The following is a 25,272-nucleotide window of genomic DNA, read 5'->3' as shown; positions in this document are numbered from 1 at the left end:
AGATCCTCAGAAACTGTCAGAATAAATTGCATCTTCTTTATGACAGAGGAATCTTTCCTAGCCATGATTTGTATTGTATAGTTGATATGTTTTTAGCATCTTAACACAAAAGATTATTTTGCAAATAGCTTTTGTACATATTTATGCAAAATAACCTGATGTTACTAAGAGGTCATTTCAGGTAGTTAAGCAAACTAGAAAAGAGAATCTGCGGTGCTGTTTTCTCTGCCACTTATACATGTGTTACTTCTTAGGTTTTTTAATGTAAAATTAGTCAGTAATGATACATGGTCAATATATTTATGTACATTAGGTGACCTATTTTAAAGTCTTTTTTTAAATGGTAGGGAGAAGAATTCCAAGCCTATGTCATAAAAGACACTATCGCTTTGCATTAGGCTAATGCAATGTATAGATCAGTTGTTAAGAACTATTAGGAAGAGGGCAAAATATAATTGATTCTGTTAGTTATACATTTTATCTTTTCTTCAAATGGCCCTCCAGCAGTGGTCTCTATTGTGAGAACACTTTACCTTCAAAAGTAAAGAGATCATTGGTCATTGAAATGAGTGAAGCTATGGATATGACTAATTCCATTTGGTGATCCAGGACACTTCTTAGCTGAAAAACTAAAAGAAAAAAAAAGAAATACTGTCTTGTGGTGGAATGGAAGAAGCTCAGTGCATGAAAATGGAAATAGAAGAGGTCTTGTGGAGAAGCACCTCTTAGAAAAATGGGACTTCTTGTAAATACAGTAGATTGTTAATAATCTGAACACCATTTATCTGAATCATTCAGTTATCTGAATGCAGAATATCTTGCTGACTTGAGTAGTTTGTGCGACAAGTGAGAGCAACAGTGACTAAAAATGAGAGTGAGTTGTGTAATGATCAAGAAAAAATAAAATAAAATAATCAACAAACTGAGGAAAGGTGACTCTATTACCAAGCTTTTTTTAGAGTAAGGCACTGGAGTATGTTCATTTAATATGTGCTTCATTAACCAAACAATTTGATTTTACAAATAGTGTTGGTCCCAATTACTTTGGATAATTGATGTTCCACTGTATGTAGCTTGATTGCCTTTTACTGGGAGAAGACAATTTTAGTACTTTTGTAGCACTTCAAATATCCAAGCACTATAGATGTTAATTATTGAATTCTCACAGGGCATGTCTACACGTGCCCCTGACTGCGCAGGTACTGCGCAGTCATTAAGTACTTGCTTTAGTACTTGTTAGTACATTTAGTGAGTAGCAAATGACTACGCAGTGCCATGCCACTACTGCACAGTCCTTGTGATGCACAGGTTGTTTTCGACCCTACTGCGCAGTAGTGGTGGGTTCACAGTTAGTGCCCACCAATGCTACGTTGCTGTAGTGATGAGCTATGGTTCTGTAGCTCGTTGCTACAGTGATGTAGCATCTTGTGTAAATGTGCCCACAGTGTCTCTGTGAGATAGTTGAGGATTAATTTCCCCAAAGCTGAAACTAGTCTTTTGATTTGCACTTGTCCACACAGCAAGACACTGGCAGAGCCAGCATTAACTGTCAACCCCAGACTTAGTATAGTGGACCCTTGCTCCCTCTCAGTAAGAGGATGTGGTGAATTGGGTCACGTAGTCCAGAGTATAGAGAAGGTACTGTGAAAATATAACAGTTTAAGTCAGCTGGGAGAGTTAGGTACAGTGCTGTTGTTGCTTGACACTTAGATGTTACAATAACCTGTGGATACTGTTTGTGCAGAATCATGTGGAAGAATCCCAAATGTGTGAAAATTTGAGGGATATTAGATGCAGTTTCTGAATAAGGGAATGTGTAAAGCCTGGCATTGTAAGAGTTTCATGGGTTTTCTGGTATTTTGACTAACCTCCTTATCAGTGACTGTCATTCTCTTGAAAAAACTTTTGATAGTAATGCCTGTAAGTGGTACTTTCGGGAATTAATACCAAAACAAAAGGTTTAATTCTACATGTGTCAAAATAACGTCTTTCAGGGGTTACTGCACAGTGTTGGCTGATGCTGTATTCCCGTCCTCCAAAGTACCTTTGCTTTGAGGCTGTATTTCCAAGTGTGACATCACTAACAGCATTGTGCCCACTTGCCATAAAGGAATAATTAATTTGCAGCAATACATTCTGTAGACAGATGGAAAACAAGGGTCTTGAAACAGGCTATGTTACTAAATCCAGGCTTCCTTTTATGTGGATATCCTGTATGGAGTCAGGAAGGTACAGGAGGGAACAGGAGACATTATGCCTACACTAGCTGTTGATCTAGAAATGGATAATAGTGGGAAAGCTTTTTGTAATTTTACATCAAATGTTATTCTCTATTCTTTCTCATATACTATTCTTCTTAAAAAATTCTCCATCAATCAATACTTTCAAAGCAGTCCTGTTGAGGAAATACTGTGTTTTAAAGTTTGTTTGTTGGCTGTAAAGTTCCAGAAAGTTCAATCACCCTTCTCTCAAAATAAAGTAACTGATTAGAGTCCATTAGTTAAATACTGGATGGTTAAGAATGTCATAGAATAATTTATAAAACACCCTACTATTTTGGAACAATTGCTCATGATATAGATAATTACATGATATAGCTGATTTCCTTGTGTAAAGATGACTGTTCTGGGAATTGTAGGTATCAGCTCATTTTGACAGGTCTAGTGTTGGCCAGAGGCTGAATACAGGACTAGATAGATTGCTAATCCTTTGTGATATGTAACTTGCTACATCCTTATATAAAGGACCAACATACCTACAGCATAACGAGCTAGAATAGGGTTATTTCTACCATTCACAGCTATTTTTTGGTTGTCTTTAGGGGGTTTTACATGCTTTGAAGCAACCTCAATAACTGCTCCCAAAGGGTCAGAAGGCCTCAGTCAGTACCTTTCAGCTTCAACTCTAAGTTTAGCTGTGGCTCCCGTTCAACATATTTTTAGAGGATGAAGCATTATTTGCTTCATTGTCATTAGTATTATGTAATGTGTGTATAATTTCTATAGGCCTGCATAGTGCTTAACATAGAGTTGCTTGAAGAAATAATCAGTACTTAGATTTAGGTTAAATAAAACAAGTAAATAAACCATTTACCTAGAAGGAATGGGGAGACCCAATGGAAATAACTGAACTGCAAAATTTCACACCATTGAAGTAATGTTATGCCAAACCTCTGTGGCCAGGCAGTAGAGTTTTTAGAGTTATAAATACATTGTATCTTGTTATTAGCTAGATTATTTCTTTTTCCTTCTCGTTAATGTTTGCAGCTTTGCCTCTGGCAGCTCCAATATCTGTCAGTTCTCTTTCAGAGCCTAACTCACTCATCATATTTCTGGCAATGGGCTGTCTCTCTCTACCTAAACTTCAAACACCTTCCTGGCTGTTGGTGTAGTTTTCTTCCTCTTAAATTCTAGAAGGAGATGGCCTCCTTAGTTGGTTATTAAACCTTCTTCCTGGAAACCTCCTTCCTCTCCATTCATCATCTTATCAGCTAACCATTGCTTATGTCTGGAACATCTTTCCCTAGGACTCCAATACACGCATGCAGGAGCTTCCATCTGAGTGGACCAGATGTCAGCAGTTTTACTGGGAAATATAGACAAATATAGAATTATGGTTAAAATGTGAATCTTTGAAGATGTCAGTTCAGGCTATTGCAAGTAATATTGAAGTCCATGTTTTCCAAGTACTCCAAGAAATGCAGTTTCTTTTCTGCATTTCATCTGGAATGGGGAGAATTGACATTTTATCTCTAATTAACATTTTTCCAAGAAAATGTTTTTCAGGCTCTTTTGACAAAAAAATAAACACATGATTAGATATCACTGTTATACTAGGTGCCTCTTGTCCCCTAGGGGCATGTCCCCATGAGTGGGAACGTGCGTTACCCTGGGGAGAAACATCAATGGCACAATGTGTGCCACTGCTGCTTGTTCCCAGGAAATGCCCCTGCATGCATACTCTGGTGTGGGATCTCCTGGTGTCAAAAAACCCCATGTGCTGCAAATTAGCAGTACAGGGAACAACTGCATGTGTGGTGTGTGTGGTGCCTCAGACAGGTCTGCAGCACTGCATGCCACATGTCTGCATTCGTTTGGACGCGTCCTAGCTGACTCGTGTCTCTTAACCCCTTGCCCTTGCCTGTACCTTTCCTGGTGCTTTCAGTGGTGTGACCATTTTACGGGGTCATCTCATTGGGTGAGATGACCCCAGCAAGATAAGCATCCAAGTACTTCTTAAAGATATCCAGAGTAGGTGCTTGCATCACTTCTGGGGGGCATCTATTCCAGACTCTGGAGACTTGGACGATAAAAAGGTTTTTCCTTATGTCCAGTCTAAAACAGTCTTCCAGCAGTTTGTGACCTTGTGTTCCCTTAGGGTGCCCGGGTGAACCGACATTTTCCCAGTTCCTGATGCACACCCCTTATATACTTGTAGGCTGGCACCAAGTCATCCCTGAGCCTTCACTTCTTCAGGCTGAAGAGTGCCATGCCTCTCAGCTTCTCCTCATAAGGCCTGTTCTTTTGACCTCTAATCATGCATGTGGTTCTCCTCTGGACTCTCTCAAGCTTCTCCACATCCTTTCCAAAGTGCAGAGCCCAGAATTGGATGCAGTACTCCAGCTGCGGCCTCACCAAGGCTGAGTAAAGCAGGAGGATGACTTCTTGGCTCTTGCTTGAGATGCATCGGTAGATGCAAGCCAGAGTTTTATTTGCTTTGCCAGCTGCGGCATTGTATTGGTGGCTCATGTTCATTTTGTGGTTAGTCATGACCCCCAAGTCTCTTTCGGTCATGGTGCAAGTGAGCGAAGCACTGCCAAGCCTATAAGTATGCTGTGGGTTTCTTCTCCCAAGATGGAGCACCTTGCATTTCTCCATGTCAAATGTCATCAGGTTTTGATCTGCCCACCTTGAGAGCCTGTCCAGATTGAATTGCCAGCCTATCCTCTAGGGTGACCGCACTTCCCTATAATTTAGTGTTGTCTGTGAACTTAGCCAGTCCGCTTCTGACACCCGAGTCCAGATCATTTATTAAGCTGAATTAAGTTGAATAAAGGTGGCATTTCAAAAGGAAGGAGGAGTGTAACATGCACAAAATATATGTCACTAAAGGTGCTTACAGGGAATGCAGACAGCCATTTGAACTATATAAATAATACTGGTCATTGCCCATCCTTTCGTAACTTTGAGGCTAGACTACTACAATGCACTTTATGTGAACTGCCCTTGTGGGCCATCTGGAGGATGCAGCTGGTGTAGAATGCAGTGTCCTTCTGACAGGGGTGGGTCACCAGGCACATTACTCTACATTACTTTGCTGGCTTCCAGTAGTTTTTTGGGAGTCATTTAATGTACTATACGACCTTAAATAGTTGGGGCCCCATGTACCTTAGGCACCACTTTCTCCCTTGTGTTTCAGCGCAGTCCCTAAATTCAGGGGAGAGTAATCTCCTTCAAATAGCAGCCGTGTGCCAAGTTTTCTTGGTTGTTGTAGGAAGCTACTCCTCAACTCTGTGATTCCCTCCCCCCCGTGGTTCCTCAGAGCTGCAGCTTGGACACATTCTGGAAGCACTGTACAGGCAGTACTTCAGCAGGCAGAGTTTGTTCTATTACATATTGTTTCATTTTACTATTTTTGCCTGTCTATAACTTACCAGCTTTTTATTGTAAGCCACTCTGAGTCTGTTCTGGGGAGAGCAGCATAAAAATCTAATAAATAAAAGAATCCTATTGATTTAAATATTAAAAGCACTTCTTACTGCAACGTAAGCATGCCTGCTAACGGAGGGCTCTCAGCTTTTCATACACCATTAACGCTGGCTGCATTATTATTTAAAGACTGTTCTCAGCCTCTGCAGAGTGGTTTGCACCTTATTAAGGCTTGCTACATTGTTATTCAGAGCTCAGTGCCTCTAACTAGCAGGCTTGAAACTAGCTTGCCAATTTTAGGGCTGCTTCTAGCTCAGGGCTAGCAGTGGTTGAGATAACTTAGACCAGGGATGCTCAACCCCCCACTATATGCAGCCTGCAGAGCCATGTAATTTGGCCTGTAGGCCTCCCAATGGGTCTGGAAATTTGGTGGGGGAGTAGTAGCAATTAACACGGTGACACTTACCTGTTACCGAGTTTTCAAGCGCTGCAATGGCTGAATTGGGTCCCAGCCCCATGTGGCTGCATTGGGCCCCAGCTGGGCCAGCACAGAGCGCTGGATCAGGGCCATAAACCATATTTGACCCACAGATGGATCTGACATAAGTCGTCCAGCTTACAAGTCAAAAAGGTTAGGCACCACTGGCTTATACCAGGGCTGTCCAGCTTCTGAGTGGCCAAAAACTGCACAGCCCCAGGTTACATGGCATGCAAGCTGCATGCCACACTGCATGCCCCTCTCACCACTGGACTGTGCCAGAATAACTCCTGTGATGCCCTGAAACCTTTAACTGTGGCCTCTCTCAGCCCCATGGCCTGTTCCACCCTGCCCCAGCCCAGGAGCAAGGGGCAAGCCATGGAAGCAGTGGGAGGGAGGAGGAGTCTGGAGACTTCAACAGCAGCAGGAAAGCAATGAGGGGAGTGGCTCCCAGACCAGAAGCCCAGGGATAACAGGTTAATGCTTTGTGGGAGTCAGAGGTGGACTTCAACCTGCCAGTTGGAGAGCCCTGGCCTAGACTGATTAACTGTCCACCCAGTGCAGGGCAGTTTTCTGGTTACCAAATACACCTATTGAATGAGGTGTAAATGGTGTTGTTATTTTTTTTATTTGTGTTACTGTAGCACTTGTGACTGCAAGTTATACATCTGGATCCTAGTTATTAGTTGCTTTACAAATGCAAAACAGAAAGAAGTCCCTGATCCAAAATTATTATAATATAAGAGAAAGACAAGAGTTGGATCCAGAGAGATGGGGAGAAATAATGAGACAATCCTGGCCAGCATGATAGGCTGAATATACTATTAACAATGGGGGATATGATAGTTAACAATTTCAGTGCTGTGTATACATTAGGAATGAATGCATTAGTCTGATGTGTGCTTCCACAGGCTGCTTCATGTGCTTTTCAAATCAAAGCTTTGCCAGGGAATTCTGAGGGCTTTCATCATACCTGCAGTATGGTTATACTAAGGATGGAGGTATACCAGTGGTGTTCAACCACCCAGTCCTGTGGCATAGAGCCAGGCAACAGGCCAGATTTGGTGCATCAGGCCCCATCTGACATTCAGACCTGCCTCTGTGGGCCAGATGGGGCCATGGACAGATTCAGTGTACCAGCTCAAACCGGCCACATGGGCTGGGTCTGCACACCAGATCTGGCCCCAGACTGACCCTGCAGTGGCCCAATCCTGTGCACTGAGTTACATTATTTGGTCCATGGAGCTCCCTACTGGTCTGGAAATTTGGTAGCATTGGAGCTGTAGCAGAGACTGCTGCACTACTGTTTCCTTGCCATCAAATATCCAGACTTAGGGGAATCTCCAAGGGTTGGATCCAGCCTTTGGGCGATAGATTGAATACCACTGATATCGACTATTCTCTGTGACTGCAGGGGACAGGACTAGGTGCAATTGTCTCTAATACAGCAGGGGAAATTTAGGTTATATATTAGAAAGAACTTGCTTGTTATGAGGATGATTAAGCATTGGAACAGACTGCCCAGAGAGGTTGTGGGATCTCCATGCTTGGAAGTTTAAGAGCAGATTAAATAGACACTTGCCTGGAAAGGTGGAGTCAAGAGATGACTCTGCCTTGAATATGGGAGGGACTGGACTAGATGACCTGCTGAAGTACCTTCCAATCTTACTATTCTGTGATTCACTGTGAAAGTCTGGTTAAAGTATTATTTTACAAGCCAATATTTCATACAACTATGAACTTTCAGTAGATTTTTACTAGGATTTGAATGATGCTTAAAAAAAGTAAGTGACTTGATAAAACACCATAGCAAAAATGTCACTTAGCTTGGATTAATAGTCAGGGCTTTTGCTATAATTCTTGGACAAGAACTGTTTCCCCTTGGCATAAAAATGGGGAAAGCAAAAGGAGCCTACATTTACACAGGCACCTGCCCTGAGCAGGAGCATCCAGAATCTGGCCATTGCAATTTATAGCACATGGAGCTAGGATTTTCCAGGGCACCAGCAGCTGTGATAAGCTCCCCACAACTGAAGCCCCAGGAGCATCCATCATTGCATCCCTTTCTACACCAGCTCTTATCCAAGGTCTGGTTCTGGGGGAAATACACAATACAGCTGGCAGTTGTTTTGTTTTTATTTCTCTCCTAGCATCCCAGTTGCCTCAGCCCTTGAATAGGAAAAACAAAACAAAACAAAAGGCTGCAGAACTTGCTGCTTTTACAAGTGAGGTCCTCTTTGCTGCTGCTGTGCGGTATAGGGAATCAAAAGGTACGACGGGGTCTTTAATATTGACACCTCAAATTCATGACGTATTTTGCTTGTTTTTGTCAGTGCTGTTTCTTTTTTAATTCTTGATTATTTTTGTATCTGAAAAACTCTTTCAAGATGAGAGCACTTTAATTCTGTGTTCTCTCTGACAAACTGTTGAAGAAAATGGGAGTTTAATAATTCAGAATTTTGAGCTACAACATTTGCTTCAGGGTCTTGCACAGTGAGTGGGTATATGCTATTATTTCCTTTCAGAAAAAAACATTGGGAGCTTCCTCGTCCTTCTGGGACATTTGACATTTCCCACAATTCTCTGAAAATCTGCAAAACGTTCTTGTTCTGTATCATCTAGGTCTTACTGGGATGATGAGTATGATGATGAGTAGGAGGCTGGAAAGAAGTTTTATATACCCATTCACCAACTAAACATTCCCAAGTAGAAGTTATTTCAGTTTTACTGGAGCCTGAAAAACCTTGAAATACTGAAAGCTAAAGGATTATCCATATTTTGAGAGACTACACTTAAATATTCTGTTTTCTAAATATTTAAAATCAGGCAGCAAGAAGTATTGTACATGTTTATATCTGTTTCTAAACTATTCTTCCAGCTGGAGTAAACATTAAAAACTAGTACATGCTTTTTTTTTTAATAACTGCATGTGATCTGAGTTCATGCAGTAGGCTTTATAATCAATAAAGTGGAAAGTACAGGAATCCAACGTACTGTAGTTCTAAGTTCTAATCAAGCACAGGTTGGATGTTATGTAGGTGTAGACTGAACTGAGATATATACAGCAGTGATTCTCAGCCAGGGTACTGCAGAACTCTAGGTGTCATGAGATTTTTTTAAGGGTATCCCAAGATGGGGTGCAATATTAGTACTGTTAGGTGTGCAAACATCTATGCATGATTCACAAGATAAACCCAGAGGGCATTTGTACCCATGCCCGTGCTGCAGTGGTGGGCGCTTTGAAAAGTGCGAGGTGCTGCAGCACATGTAGTTGTATAAGCGGCAAAATGCATGTCAGTGCTGAGAAAATGGCAGTGGCGCGCTTTTGAACTAAAACGCATCAGAGGCGCTTTAGTTCAAAAGCATACAGCCACCATTCTCTGTGTGCTGAAATGCATTTCTCCACTTATACAACTGCATGCAATGCAGCGCAGTGCACATCAGCTCGCGTGCAGATCAGACTTGATTAATCGAGTCTACTCTGACGTGCCGGACCTCTGGCATGTCCCTACCCAAAAATGTATGTGTATAAATGCACAGAGATTTCAAAGAAGAATCTATAACGCTCATATGCTATAATGGTCTTTCTAAGTTCTTTGAAACAGAATTGCTCTATTATTTTTCCATAATTAAAAAAAAAGTGAATTGTAAGAGGTGGCATTTTCCAAGGACTTCCTTGAGTGCAACTGGTATACGGTATTCATAAGACAGCCTAGAATTACATATATTTGGTAATATTAGTAGTGGGAAAAAGTATGGGGTGGTCCATAACAATTCAAAAAATGGATATAGCTGACCACATCTCCTCCATATCTGCATAAAAATTGGTTCCCAGATGCCATAGTAATAGTTAGTTATGTCTGAGTTGAATTTTAAGAAACATAAGGAGTGGGCCCTTTTTCTGTGAAAGAAAGTATATTAAGTATTTCAGAACTTTCAAGTAGTTCTGGTGTGCCAACCAATTTCACCACGTGCATAATAGATGAAGTATGTGCTATGTACTCTAGGACATTGGGTTGGGCAAGTCATTCTTAATTGAGCTCCATCTCACTTCTTCTGAGGCATTCTCAGTACCCACTGACTGCATGGAAGTTGATTGAGGTTGTTCAGTCCCTCATAGGAGACACTTAGAGCCAGATCTACAAAGTAGTTAAATGTCATGACACTCAGTGGCTCCTGGAATGAAGTTAGTTGTCTAAGTTCCCTTGGAGAATTAGGCACTTTGGAAAGAGATTGCTTTTCTTTAGGAAAACATGGTACTAGTGTCTACCTTTCCTGCAATAGTTCAGAGGATGAGGAAGCTCACCTAAAGGTGTTTATTGTCCTTTAGCTGGGGCTGGCGGGGGGGAGAAAGTGGAAGAGGCAGGGGTGATGGGTTCAAACCATGTATCCCACCCCTCAGCAGACTGTTTCAACACCTTGTCTTCAGGCTATTCAAGACTGGAAAAGGGACTCTTCACCCTTGCTATTGAAGCTGTACCATTCTGCAAAATGAAAAATGCATAAGCAATCCCTGAAGCCATGATTTCTGAATGAAAACATTTACTGCTTTGCTTTGTGCAGAGCTCAATCTTGTCAGGGTATGTGTGAGGCATAGTATGAGCATGCCTAGTACATTGGGTTTCTCAGGGTGTTTAGGCAGGGGTACCTTATTTGAAGATCCTGATTGGACTTGTGCACAAGATATGCACCAAGCTGCTTGACTCTGCTAATAAGGCAGTAGTACTGGGCATGTACAGAAGCTATATTGTAGGTACCTTGGGAACTTCACTAGTGAAAATTTAGGCACTTGCTATCTTTCAGCATTTAAAGGGTGAGGGAGAGGTTTTGAGACTTGTGCTCTTGGACTCAGGTATTTGCATTCAACCTAAGTTCTGCCTCAGGTAATTAAATCCTTTAAATCTAAGCAGTAATATTACTGGTGAATCTAAGCATGCCTTTAAGAAGCAGGCATATTAAACTTACCTTGTGCCTGGGCCAGATCCAGACCATGGGGCTCATTGATGGGCAGGATCTGCAAGTAGCAGAAACTACATGGTGTTAGTGGCAGTGGGACAAGTGGGAACAGGCCCAGTGACCACCAGGTTAACTGGGCTGTGCTGTCACAGCCCTTATGTCCCCTTGCCTACAAGGGCCATGTCCACTGGGACCCAGGCCCTGGATTTTGTGGCAGAGCTGGCCCATCATTAGCTATAGCCCCAAATTCCCTGTCTGACTGGTAACCCATCAGGCCAGACAGAGCAGCTTTGGGCGGGGGGGGGGGGTGCCTGCTGGTGCTGGCTGAAGGTGTCTAGGCGACGGGGCTGCGGCAGGGCAGGAGGGTTTGAGGTAGTGCTTGCTGCTACCAGTGAGACCAGCTCCATGCTGTTGCCAGTGAGGCCTGCCCCCCCGAGCAGAGGAAGGGTCCTGGGGGGGTGGCAGGGAGATGCATAGCTGGGCTGGTGACACTGGGGGCTGATTCCTGTGCTCTCAGGGGCTGCATGACACAGCATGGGAGCCCTAACCCTGGGGTGGGTGGTGCCACAGATATCCCCTCCACCAGCCCCCAGCCTGAACCAGGGCCAGATTCCCTCTGCTGCCATGTGCACAAGCCAAAACCACTGCAGCTGCCGCTCTCTGGCCCGGGTGGGACAGAGGCTAGCTGGAGCCCCTCACTCTCCTGCTGCCTGCAGCATGGCCTGGGTCAGAGCCACACTCCATTTCATGCTGCTGCCGTGGAGCATGGTGCTGGTCCTCTCCACTGCACTGTGCCATAGCCCCAGTCCCACCCCCAGCTGGCAGCAGCGTAGGGCAGCATGTGGTGCCCCAGCCACTGCTGGAGTTTCTGCATGAGGTGCGCTGCATGCACCTCATGCTGGAAGTTATCCATATCATGTCCCCACAGACCATCATTCTGTGAGTCTACATAGGGCCAGGGGGTTGTGGGTTGGGAGTGTGGGGCACTGGCATGGCCAAGGGGTCAGGAGACTGTAGTTTGGGAGTGAGGGGCACTGGTAGTGCTGGTGGGGGTGGGTGGGTATGCTGGTGGTTGGGAGTGAGGAATAATGGCAAGGTCAGGGACAGGGCACCAGCATATCAGGGCTGCTCAGTACCACAAAGCAGCTGGGCAGCGGCAGGGGGAGCTCTGATTTTCCATGATAAAAAACTCCAAAATCAAACACCAAAATATATAGATATTTAGAATTTATTTTACTATAATGATTGAGGCACTGGTAGGTTTCCAAATTGCTTTAAAATCATTAATTTATCAAGAAAACATTGTGTTCAACTAATACCTCTCTATATCCCGGGGAAGATCTTAGAAAAGTTTATTAAAGAGGCCATCCTTAATGGACTGGCCAACGCCAACATCTTAAGGGATAGCCAGCACAGGTTTGTTGCGGGTAGGTCTTGCTTGACCAATCTCATTTCCTTCTACGACCAGGTGACCTATCACCTGGACAAGGGAGAAGAGATTGATGTCATATATCTTGACTTCAAAAAAGCCTTCAATCTGGTTTCCCATGATCACCTCTTGGAGAAACTGGCCAGTTGTCACCTTGGGTCCTCCACGATCCACTGGCTGGAAAATTGGCTCCGGGGTCGGACCCAGAGGGTAGTAATTGATGGAAGTCACTCATCATGGTGTCCTGTGACCAGCGGGGTCCCCCAAGACTCTGTCCTTGGACCCATACTGTTCAACATCTTCATTTATGATGTGGATATTGGAGTCGGAAGCGGACTGGCCAAGTTCGCCGATGACACCAAACTTTGGGGCAAAGCATCCACACCAGAAGACAGGGGGGCGATCCAGGCTGACCTGGACAGGCTCAGCAAGTGGGCGGACGAGAATCTGATGGTGTTCAACGCCGATAAATGCAAGGTTCTCCACCTTGGGAAGAAAAACCCGCAGCATCCTTATAGGCTTAGCAGTGCTATGTTGGCTAGCACTAAGGAAGAAAGAAACTTGGGGGTCATCATTGACCACAAGATGAACATGAGCCTGCAGTGCGATGCTGCGGCTAGTAAAGCGACCAAAACGCTGGCTTGCATCCATAGATGCTTCCCAAGCAAATCCCGGGACGTCATTCTCCCCCTGTACTCGGCCTTGGTGAGGCCGCAGCTGGAGTACTGCGTCCAGTTTTGGGCTCCACAATTCAAAAAGGATGTGGAGAAGCTTGAGAGAGTCCAGAGAAGAGCCACGCGCATGATCAGGGGTCAGGGAAGCAGACCCTACGATGACAGGCTGAGAGCCCTGGGGCTCTTTAGCCTGGAAAAGCGCAGGCTCAGGGGTGATCTGGTGGCCACCTACAAGTTTATCAGGGGTGACCACCAGTATCTGGGGGAACGTTTGTTCACCAGAGCGCCCCAAGGGATGACGACTAGGTCGAATGGTCATAAACTACTACAAGACCGTTTCAGGCTGGACATAAGGAAGAATTTCTTTACTGTCTGAGCCCCCAAGGTCTGGAACAGCCTGCCACCAGAGGTGGTTCAAGTGCCTTCATTGAACACCTTCAAGAGCAAACTGGATGCTTATCTTGCTGGGATCCTATGACCCCAGCTGACTTCCTGCCCTTGGACAGGGGACTGGACTTGATGATCTTCCGAGGTCCCTTCCAGCCCTAATGTCTATGAAATCTATGAAATATATATAGTGGTGTTTCCTTTTAATTGTGGAAGAACACAGATTTAGGGTTTTTTATCACCAGGTTTTAGATTTTTTTATCAAGAGAACTTGAGATTTTAAACAGAGAAAACCAGGATCTCTGATCATCACTAACTAAAAGATATTTATTTTGGATAGGTAAAAATAAATGTAACACCTAAAGAGCATTCTACAAGGAGTAGTACAGCTGCAAGACTGGAAAAAATATTTTAATTAAGTTATTTCTCTTAAAATACTGCAGGCTGGATTTGCAGCTTACAAATATGTGTTAGTGTCTGGATCTAGGAAAATAATAACTGATGGCTAATAAGAGGAAGGCAGAAGTAAAAATTGTCTTGTTTTTAGATGCTACTTTATCCATACTTTTTCTGAATTAATACATGTATAGATCACACACAGACTAATGTTTAGCATTCTGGAGGCTGTGAGGATATGATTAATTGCTCAGGACACTGACGTGCTGATGTGCATCTGGGAGAACCTCTTGTGGTGATTTTTGTATTTATAAAATTATACAATTGGATATTATTTAAAAATATATTGATGTCTAAAAATATTCAGTGTCCTAAGAATACTAACAATCAGTAGTTTCTTCATATAGATATCATTTTAAAGGACTGCTGCTCTGTAATGCTTGAATATTAGTCACTCAGAGTAACGTGTTACAACAGGAACACATTGCTATAAATGATTATAAAGAATATATTTATTTTTGGTAAGGAAAACAATATACTTTTTTTTTCCTGCTTTGGCCTCAACTTGTTTGAGGCTTTGATAAGGGTAAGGGAACACATTTTGTCTCTCTCTGCTCCCTTTCTGGCTTTCACTCTCCTCTAGGGTAAATGAGTGATTACTGAATACTGGGAATAGTGTTAAATAAACCACAAAAAATAAAAGTACATCAGGACTGACTGTTGTGCACTTATTCATAGATTCATAGATGCTAGGGTTGGAAGGGACCTCAACAGATCATCGAGTCCGACCCCCTGCCTAGTCAGGAAAGAGTGCTGGGGTCAGATGACCTCAGCCAGATGCCTATCCAGCCTTATCTTAAAGACCCCCAAGGTAGGGGAGAGCACCACTTCCCTTGGAAGCCCATTCCACATTTTGGCCACCCTTACCATGAAGAAACTGTTTCTGATATGAGTGAATTCTGCCAAAATCTCAAAATTGATATTTTACCTCATGTTGTGCTGAGTCATGTAGTAGTACAAATTTAAAGGAGATTAATTCGTTCCTTGTCAAAGATATTTTGTATAGACTCTGAAACTTATGGAGGTGAAATCATATGGAGTTAATGTTTTCTTAAATAACTCAGGATCTCATATAACTGTGTGCTAACTTATTTAAAATGCTGCCTCCTTATGGTAATTACCCTGTACATTTTCAAGGGAGAAAGAAGTGGTAAGAAGTACTGAATTGCCTGTTATGATAACACCTTTTTTAGGGTGCTGTCTTTGTGGCAGACGATACCAGATAAGGCTACTAATATGGTAAAACACTTGGAGCTTTTTCAAAACCTGTGCAGCTACCAGTCCATTTTTGTAAAATGCAGGCATTTCATATAAAGGGATCTCATGGTGGTTTCTGATTTCTATGTAACACACTTTATGGTTCTTATTATATGGGTTCATCCTTCGATTAAAAGATGCCTGCATAGCTGGAGCTCAAAAATGTAAGTTTAGATAAGGAGAGAATGTTATGCAGGTTTGCAGCAGAGTTTTGGTTGTTGTATATTGTCTTGCTATACTCTTGCAACCTTCCTGAATTTATATGCCTTAGGGAAAATTAACATATAAAACTAGGGTGGATTCTTGATCCTTTCAAACTTTAATGAGTGATGTAAATTCCAAAACCTGTGCCTTGGATTGGAAATCTTTGTATTACAAGAGGACTAAAAAACTTCCACAATAATCTTCCACAAACTAATTTCCACAATAATCCCATTCTCACAGTTTGCAGAAAGAATAAAATAAATACATATTATTATAACTCATGGTTATACCTTTTCTTTTGTGACACAAGATGGTATTGTTATGGGCACGTCCACACATGCAGGCATGTGCACTTGCAGCAACTCAAATAGAAGCGGTGCAAATTTGAGCCAGGGCTTTTTGCCACAGCGCACGTGCCTGGACATATACTTTGTTGTAGAGCAAATTGTTCCACTTGGGGCAAAATAACTCTGCCTGGCTCCTCCCAGATCTGCAGCCACAGGGAGCTAGAGCCCATGGCCAGCACCTGTGCTGCCCCAGCAATATAAAAAGCTGTCTTGTCCTGGCTCCATCAGTACAAAAAGCTGCCCTGGCAAGTAGCTTAGGGCTACTCACTCTCAGGAGCTTCTGGGGCCCAGCTAATTGGTACCTGGGGACACTACCCCTTGTGCCAGCTGGATTGCTGAAGCAGCCCTGAGAGTTCCCTGCACCCTCTACCCACTGCAGCAGTCTGCCAGTGGGGGCTGCTGCCTGGCTGTGACCTGCTGTGCACCTGCCAGATCTGGATGAGGCATCTGCCCCTCTGGGCCAGCTGCCAGTGGGTTGTGGCTACAGAGTTGGCCTTTGTGCAGCACTACTGCCATGTATGTCCCCTGCCCGGCCATCTGGGCAGCTATTGCCCAGATGTTCCCAGTGGGGCGGCCTGCTTTGAATGGTCAAAGCATGTCCTCCTGGCCCCATTTGGAGGTCAGCCACAGCCAGCTGGGTCCAAGGTGCCAGGTCTGAGCAGGCAAGGTCCTGCCACTGGCCTCCCTAGCAGGAATTCTGGTGTTCACTTTTGGAAAACTGAAAAATCTCTGATACAAAATCCCAAAGTCACTCTGTAAACTGCAAGAGATGCTGCAAGAGGCATGTGCGGGCTGGTTTGGATGTGCCCTATGAGTACAGTCTCCCAATTTCATGCCAGAATTTTAAAATTTACATTTTATTTATTTTTTGTATTTTAACAGCTCAATAAAAATGCTATTTGCAGTTTTTTTGTCTAACATTATGAAGTTGTGATTAAAGTGAATGCATGAGAATGTGCATAAATCTCATTATGCTGAATTTTTACGTTCACCAAGAACCTGGATTACAGAAAGTTGTCAATCCCTTTCAGACATATTGAAACTAACTATACTACTAGTCATAGTGAAGTGATAGGTGAGCAGCACTAGCACCTTCTTGAATTAACTCTCCCCATTTTAGAATCATTGCTTTGGGAAAAAATAAGGGAAAAATTACACTTGATATTGAGAGCTGCTTCTTGAATAGCTTCAAACAATGTGAGTTTTTTCTGATTTTGTTAACATTCAACATATTCAAAGGGGTGAAATTACTGAGGTGAACTCAACTGCTATAATGGAGTTCTTGAGAAATAAAATATTAGAAACATCCAAAGGCATCTCAGCAAATTATTATGTACCTCCAAATTCTTTCCTAGCACTTACATGTGACTCGCATGTCACATGTGGCTTGCAAGGAATAATGTGAGTATTCAAGTGTAGCTCCCTCTCTGCTCCTAACAGAAGACACAGAAACCAAAAATTGTTTCAGTTCTCCCCTTTTTGGGGCGTGCTTTTATTACTAACTTAAATAACTGCTTTTACCCTCAGATCCCAAAACATCCCAGTGTAAAATTTTGTTTGATGGCTGGGCATTTTCTTACCTTTGATGACAACTTCTTAGAAATCTGTTGTGGGACCCAGAGACCAGTTAGTTATTCCTTAAACTAAATTTACTTGACAACTGAACCAAACTTTTTTGGGATGGAAACTCTTTTACACAAGTATCATTATTATACTGGGTAACATAAACAATACCATGTGACTTAGCTATCCAGTTATATAGCTTAAATGTTGAATTGTGCATATTGATTCTTCCAAGGAATATACTCCATATGATTTGTTCACTTATATTGTTCATTGATTAACTCTAAATAGCCAGGAATAAGTAAATGAATAAATAAATAAATAAGGGAGTACTTAGAGACAGTTGCAAGAGAGAGGGCTAAATATTCCAGCCTAATTATTCCTCATTCATAGGAAAGTTGGGCTGGAATGGATCTCATAAAGTCAACTAGTTCAGCCTCCTGTTCAACCATTCCCAACTAAACTGCCCCAGCAAATTGTCTAATTGCTTTTGAAAGTTTTCAAGGATGGAGATTCCAGAAATCCTCTAGGTACCCTGTTCTAATGCCTGACCACCTCATAGTCAGAAAGTTCCTCTTATCTCCAGACTAAATTTCCCCTGCTGTAGCTTAAGTCCATTGCTCCTAGTCCTGTCTCTTAGTATAGCCACAGAGAAAAGTCTATCTCCATCTTCTGTATCATCACCCTTCAGGTACATGAAGACTATTATCAAAACCTGCCTGAGTCTTCTCCTAGCCCTAATACTTTCCGCTTTTCCATATAAATATTGCCTCTAGGCTTCTGATCACTTTTGTTACCCCATAGTGAACTTTTTCAAACTTTCCATGTCCATCCTGAGGCATGGCACCCAAAACTAAACAAAGCACTCCATGTGATATCAGGGCCTCTGGCCATTATCTTTGAAAACTCATGCTGGTCAGGGGAGGTCCCAAACGATTGGAAAAGGGCAAATATAGTGCCCATCTTTAAGAAAGGGAAGAAAGAGGATCTAGGGAACTACAGACTAATCAGCCTCACCTCAGTCCCTAGAAAAATCATAGAGCAGGTCTTCAAAGAATCCATTTCTAAGCACTTGGACGAGAAGAAGGTGATTAGGAACAGTCAACATGGATTCACCTAGGGCAATTCATACCTGACCAATCTGATTTCCTTCTATGATGACACAACTGGCTCTGTGGATATGGGGAAAGCAGTGGACATAATATACCTTGATTTTAGGAAGGCTCTTCATGCCATCTTCCACAGCATTCATGAAAGCAAGCTGAGGAAGTATAGGTTGGATGAATGGACTGTAAGGTGGATTCAAAAAGCTGGCTGGATTGTCCAGCTCGATGGGACTGATGGTTCAATGTGAAGCTGGCAGTCAGTATCAAGTGGAGAGCCCCAGGTGTTGGTCCTGGTGCCAGGTTTGTTCATTAACAATCTGGAAGATGGGATGGGATTGCACACTCAGTAAATTTGCATATGACACCAAGCTGGGTGGGTAGTAGATATGCTGGAGGGTAGGGCTAGGATTCAGAGTGATCTACACAAATTGGAGGATTGGGCCAAAAGTCATCTCATGAGGTTCAACAAGGATAAGTGCAAAGTCCTGCACTTAGGACAGAAGAACCCCATGCACAACTACAGACTTGTGACAAACTGGCTAAGCAACAGCTCTTCAAAAAAGTACAGTTGACAATAAGATGGATAGGAGCCAGCAGTGTGCCCTTGTTGCCAAGAAGGCTAACAGCATATTGGGCTACATTAGTAGGAGCCTTGCCAGTGGATTGAGGGAAGTAATTATTCTGCTCTATTCAGCACAGGTGAGGCCACATCTGGAGTACTGTACCCCAACTATAGAAAGAATGAAGGCAAGTTGGAGAGAGTCTAGTGGAGAGCAATGAAAATGGTTCAGGAGCCAGGGCACATGACTTCTGAAGAGAGGCTTAGGGAACTGGGTTTATTTAGTTTAGAGAAGACAAGACTGAGAGGGGAATTGATAGCTGCCTTTAACTACCTGAAGGAGGTTCCAAAGAGGATGGAGCTAGATGAGGGGTGGGTAAAATATGGCCTGTGGGCTGCATCCAGTCTGCCAGGACATTCTGTCTGGCCCACGGGGCCCCTAGAAATTTTTAAAAAAGTAATATTTTCCAGTCAAAAGCGACAGGAGACAGGGGCAGTAGGACCCAGGGGAAGCCACATCAGGCCCCTGGAAGAGCAGGGCCTGCCCTGGCCCCTCCCCCCCCCGCCCAGCCGGAGGGACCACGAGGCTGTTCCCACCCGTGCTGGAGCAGGATCCTCAGGTAGGAAGGGGTTGGGGGGCATGCTGGTGCCATCTGGCCACAGGGCTGGGGCAGGGGGCTGGGAGTGAGGGGGCACATGGGAGCCAGTGCTGGTGGGGCCCAGAGCAGGATGGCTCCTCTCTCTCCCTGCTGGAGCAGCCCAGCCTGGGTCCATAGAGCCCAGGCAGCTGTGCCCCAGGCTCCTGCCAGCCTGCTCTGGGCCCTGCCGGCACAGGCCCCAGGGCACTGCCTGGCTGTTGCTGGCTCCCAAACCCCCTGTCCAGCCCTGGGGGCACTGAGGCTGCTGGGGATGGCATGACTTGGTGGGGATGTAGCCTGGGGCACAGGGAGTTGGCGCGAAACTTCCATCCCGCACCTGAGGCTTGGGGCAACGACGGCCCAGCTGCCCCCCCCCGGGAGGCTCCAGTGGGTGCTGCCACCCCGGGAGGAAGGCCCAGGCCTTCCTGCCCCGCAGGAGCCCAGCAGCAGCTCGCTCCCTGGCCCCAGGATGGGCGGGGAGGCTGCGCCAGAAGCGGGAGTGGATCCACAGCTGCTTTTCTACTCCAGCAGTTCCTGCAGCTGCAAGGAGCCCAGGGGACCTGGGAAAGCTCCTGGCCAGCCCTGGTGGCAGCACTGGTCACTTCCCAAGGCTGCTGGGGGTGGCACAACCTGGCCCAGGGTGTGGGGAGCTTGGGGAGGCTGCAGGAGCTTTCAGAGGAAAAAAGCAGCCGTGGGTCCTCTCTGGCTCCTAGCACAGACTCCCTGCCTGTCCCAGGGCTGGGGGGCAAGCTGTTGTCAGGCCCCTGTAGGGTGGGCGGGGCTGGGCCACCCCCCCCCAGGGTGGTGGCAACCCCTGGGCCACCTGTGAGGGGGGGGGCAGCCAAGCTTTTGCTACCCCAAGCCTCACGATGCAAATTCCGCACCACCTTCTTGGGCTTCCCACATCCCAGGCCACGTCCCTACCAACTCATGCCATCCCCAGTGGCTCCAGGAGCTCCCTGCACTGCCCCCCAAGCCTGACAGGCCCTTCCCTGGCAGCCCCCGGCTTCCTGACAGCAGCAGGAGCTGCTGGAGCACAAATGCGGCCATGAGGCTTGGGGCAGCAAGTGCCCAGCTGGCTCCCCCCTTGCAACCCTTCCTGCAAACCTCACAGCCACACCCTCCTTCAGACACAATCACACATCCCACAAATACCACACACACACATACACATCTCCCCACAAACCCCACATCCACCCACCCATACCCCCCTGTTACCAAATTTGCCCATTACTTTGGGGTGTGCTCATTTATTAGGGATAGTTTCTAGGGTCTTGGTGATTCTGTCAATGTGCTGCTTGTGTTATAATATGGAGCTGTATCTCTCCCTTCTGCAAGCCCTCACCCCCAATGGAGCTATCTTGCAGGACTCAATCTCAATGGGACTGGGTTTCTCTAGTCACCAAATCAGTCATACACACAAATGCACACAAATTAACGTGACACGCCTGACATGGCCGGGCTGATCAGCATGGACAGGCTGACACCCTTATATGCCAAGAATCAGTTCATAAGAGCAACAATAAAATGCAGTCAGACACAAGCACACAGGAGAACAGAATCCCTCTGAATCCGGCTGGGTGTCCAGCTGATACCCTCATGGGCCAGCATTCAGTTCATAAGGGCATGTCTGATTCAAACCTGGTCAATCAGCCTGTACAAGCTGATCCCCTTATGTGTTTCAAACTCAGCACGTCCCAATCTTTGGCCTCTTGATGAGCAGACCCCACAATATTTTTGGGCTTCACAGAGATCTTTAGCTTAGGTAAAAGAAGCGTTGCTGCAGAGCACAGAAGGAAAAAGAAGCAGAGAAGGAAAAATATACCCAGTTACTACCAGTTTGACTATAAAAGTTATTTATTGCTAAGCATATGAAATATATAATGGTACTAGTAGTAATAGATATGCAAAAGAAAAACAAACACAAACAATTACAGTACTACCCTGGTTTCACTAAGTATTTGGGGAAACTTAGCTCAAGCTTAACTAATACAGTTCAGGTTCAGAAGTTTATGCCTAGAGAGAAAAGAGAGAGAGAGCGATGGGATCTCACCAGTCTGAGGCACTCAGGCTGCAGAGGTGACAGGCACAGTCCTTGAAGGGACATGATCTGTTCTTCCAGCATCCCAAGAACAACAGGGGATAGTGTCAGCACAGGAGTTTCCTTTCTTCCTCCTTCTTCTTCTTCTTGAAGCACACACACTTTTTACAGTTTTTTATACTCTCAGTTCAGCTGCTTCGAAGCATCCTTAATTGTGTAAATCATTGTCTTTTCTATTGACAAGGGGTTATCTGGTTTGGAACATCTCAAGAAACTGATTGATAATCAGGAAACTCTTAAGATTAGGGAGTAACCAAATACTTGGGAGCCAGCTTGAGATTCCTATGGATGGCAGATATACTGATGGGATATCTCATGGTTTCTTCAGAAACAATAGATAGCTTGCAGCATCAGGATTTTGGATTTTTACTTGTTGTGAACAAGCCTCAGCTTAGCATGACTTTTCCAGATTTTACTGTAGTCTTTTAACAGACTTAAAGCAATTATTGGGGTGCTCATAACCTTTTGTGGAGAGGACTCCCACCAGTTGTCTCGGGAAAGGTATGACAACACCTGTGATTAGGGTTCCAACGGGCTGGACGTTGTGATGAACCCTTAACCATTGTTCCAATGTTGCCCATACCCCCTCTGACTCGGTCTCTTGCCTCAGCATTCACTTAACCCGGCAACTGAGTTTTAGTCAATCAAGTTTAAATAGGCCTCCCACAGTGGGACCGGGGAATGTACGGCCCGAGATGCCTATTAAACTTAGAGGTGTGTGTGTGTGTCTGGGGGTGGGGGGGAAAGTCCTTAGTAAATTCAGATTAGAACTGGTCTGATAAATGCTGAGCTGGGTGTGTGTGAACATGGGTTGATTAACATTTGGAGCACAGATTCCCCATCATGCAGTGTGCTCCCCTGCTTCTCTGGTCCCAGAATTCACTGCAGTCTCTGCTAAAAGTCCTTAGTAAATCCAGATTAGAACTGGTCTGATAAATGCTGAGCTGGGTGTGTGTGAACATGGGTTGATTAACATTTGGGGCACAGATTCCCCATCATGCAGTGTGCTCCCCTGCTTCTCTGGTCCCAGAATTCACTGCAGTCTCTGCTAAAAGTCATTAGTAAATCCAGATTAGAACTGGTCTGATAAATGCTGAGCTGGGTGTGTGTGAACATGGGTTGATTAACATTTGGAGCCCTTATCTTGAGGGTCTTAGGTGTGTCTCTCACTGCATCTTAATCAGTTTCGTTTATGTAGAGGAGGGGAGGGAGTGGGGTGAGTCAGACAGACTGTATCCTGTGCCAAGGTTGCCCAAGAACACACAGCTGAGATGTAACACCCTCAACACTGCTGCGCACCCCACACACTATACAAGAGTAAGACTACATTTTGAGCTATTATGTAATCACTTCTACATATAAAGCCCAAACACAAAAATCAGGACAAAAATCTATTTTTTAATTGAATTAAAATATAATATCACGGGTATTTGATTTTTAGTACATAGTTTGTTTTTTTTCCCGGTTCTAAGATAGCAAAAACCCTCTTCTCTGAAGGAGTAGTTCCGGTGGCAAGGGTCAGAGGTCAGGGGTGGGACTTCCAGTCCCAAGATGGTGACCAGGGGGCGGAGCACCTGTCAGGGCCTGGGTTACCCATGTGGCCCTTGACAGCTTGCCAAAACTTGCTAAGCAGCTCTACGCCCAAAATAATTGCCCGCCCCTGAGCTAGACTGTTCTCAGTGGTGACAGATGACAGAACAAGGACAAATAGTCTTAAGTTGCAGCAAGGGAGGTTTAGGTTGGATAGTAGGAAAAACTTTCTCACTAGGAGGGTAGTAAAGCACTGGAACAAGTTACCTAGAGAAGTGGTGGAATCTCCATCCTTGGAGGTTTTTAAGGCCCCTTTGACAAAGCCCTGGCTGGACTGATCTAGTTGGGGCTGGTCCTGCTTTGAGCAGGGATTTGAAGTAGCTGACCTCTTGGGTTTCCTTCCACCCCTATGACTCTATGATTCGGTGAGGTTTACTGGTGCTGAATGGAGTGGAAGAATCAGTTCCCTGGATTCGCAAGTGACACTCCTTTTAGGACAACCCAGGATACTGTTTGTTTTTTTTGCAAGAAGAACATGCTGTTGACTGATATTCAGTTTATGGTCTACCATAACCCCTAGGCCAAGGTCTGTAGCCTAGTCAGTCATTCCCTAGTCAGTATTTGTGCATGCGGTTATTCCAGGACTTTGCACATGTCCTTTTTGAATTTCATCTTATTGATTGCAGACCATTTTTCCATTCTATCCAGGTCATTCTGTAAATTAGTTCTGCTCTCCAGAGAGTTCATAGTTCTACCCAACTTGGTGTCATTCATAAATTTACCAAGTGTGCGCTCTATTCCATCATGCAAACCATTAATGACAATTGTGAACAACACCTGACCCTGGACAGACCCCTGGGGAATGCCACTTGATACCTCCAACCAGACATTGAAGGCCTTGATACATGTGCAAGTGATTTATCTAAATGTCGATTCAAACTGCATCTGATTTACGTGGATACTTATTTAGATGAGAATGATATATGTTCATTTGGTCATGTGTGTTTACGCACCTCCTGGCACCACTGGATGGTGCTTACATGCCATGATGTTTTTACAGATTCATGTAGTTTGAATTCTCATACTTTGGGTGGCACTGTTCTAGAAAGAAAATATATTTAATTTTAATTTAGCTTTAATTATTTAGCTTTAATTTAAATACTCCAAAAATTTAAATATTTTGCCTTAAATATAAAAAAGGAATATTAAAAGTTTAAATATTTAAGATTTAAAGTTAGCTTTAATAGCTTAGCTTTAATTTAGCTATAATTAATAATATATATGCATGTGTATATATATATAAAGTAAATTAAAACTTTCCTCTCTGTAAAGAATAAAATCTATTTGCTTGCTATTCTGAGCCTGGTTTCTTCTTGTGGGGGGGCGGGGGGGAGGGAGAGGGGGAGAGTGGTTGAGGGGCTTAGCAGTGGAGTGGGGGGACCTATCAGCAGCTGGGTAGAGCACAGCTATGACATTTTCTGGAGATATGGGGCTACAATGAAGCATTTTTTCTGGGCAGCGAAACAAGGTGGCCATATAAGTGTGGTGCACTCAAAGGCTGTGGCAAGGTACTCTGAATCAAGGAAGCATTTATTCCAGAACCCTCTTTATTTGGAGGATCTATATTTGCAGACCTTGTAGTGATTTCAGGCAGAGAACAGGCCCTTTCAGTATGTCAGAGGCGCCAGGTCTCTGAGGAAAGATAGCAGTGGTTTGTCTGAATGCTAGCCCACCGTCTTTTGTTGTTGATAGGATTAAGGCTGGGTGAGGAGGGGCGGGGGGGGGGGGGTGTCACTGGATAACTCTTGCTGACATGAGAGCAGTCAGACCTGCAACAACAGATGGAAATGGCCATCCCATCATTGTTTATGGTCAAGGGGCTACTTAACTTCACAATGGTAGCAAGTAAAAAAGTTGAATGCTCACTAATTGCTCCTAC

At 44.4% G+C, this 25,272-nt stretch overlaps 1 protein-coding gene across 10 annotated transcripts in view; it reads left to right on the top strand.

Annotated features, from left to right (window-relative positions):
* The window catches only part of LDB2 (LIM domain binding 2), a 351,914-nt gene that overhangs the window by 44,039 nt on the left and 282,603 nt on the right, over positions 1-25,272 (top strand). The window lies entirely within an intron of this gene.

This window comes from Alligator mississippiensis, chromosome 2 (assembly GCF_030867095.1).
Source record: "Alligator mississippiensis isolate rAllMis1 chromosome 2, rAllMis1, whole genome shotgun sequence".
NCBI classification, from domain to species: domain Eukaryota; kingdom Metazoa; phylum Chordata; order Crocodylia; family Alligatoridae; genus Alligator; species Alligator mississippiensis.
This window is presented reverse-complemented; position numbering and strand designations above follow the sequence as displayed.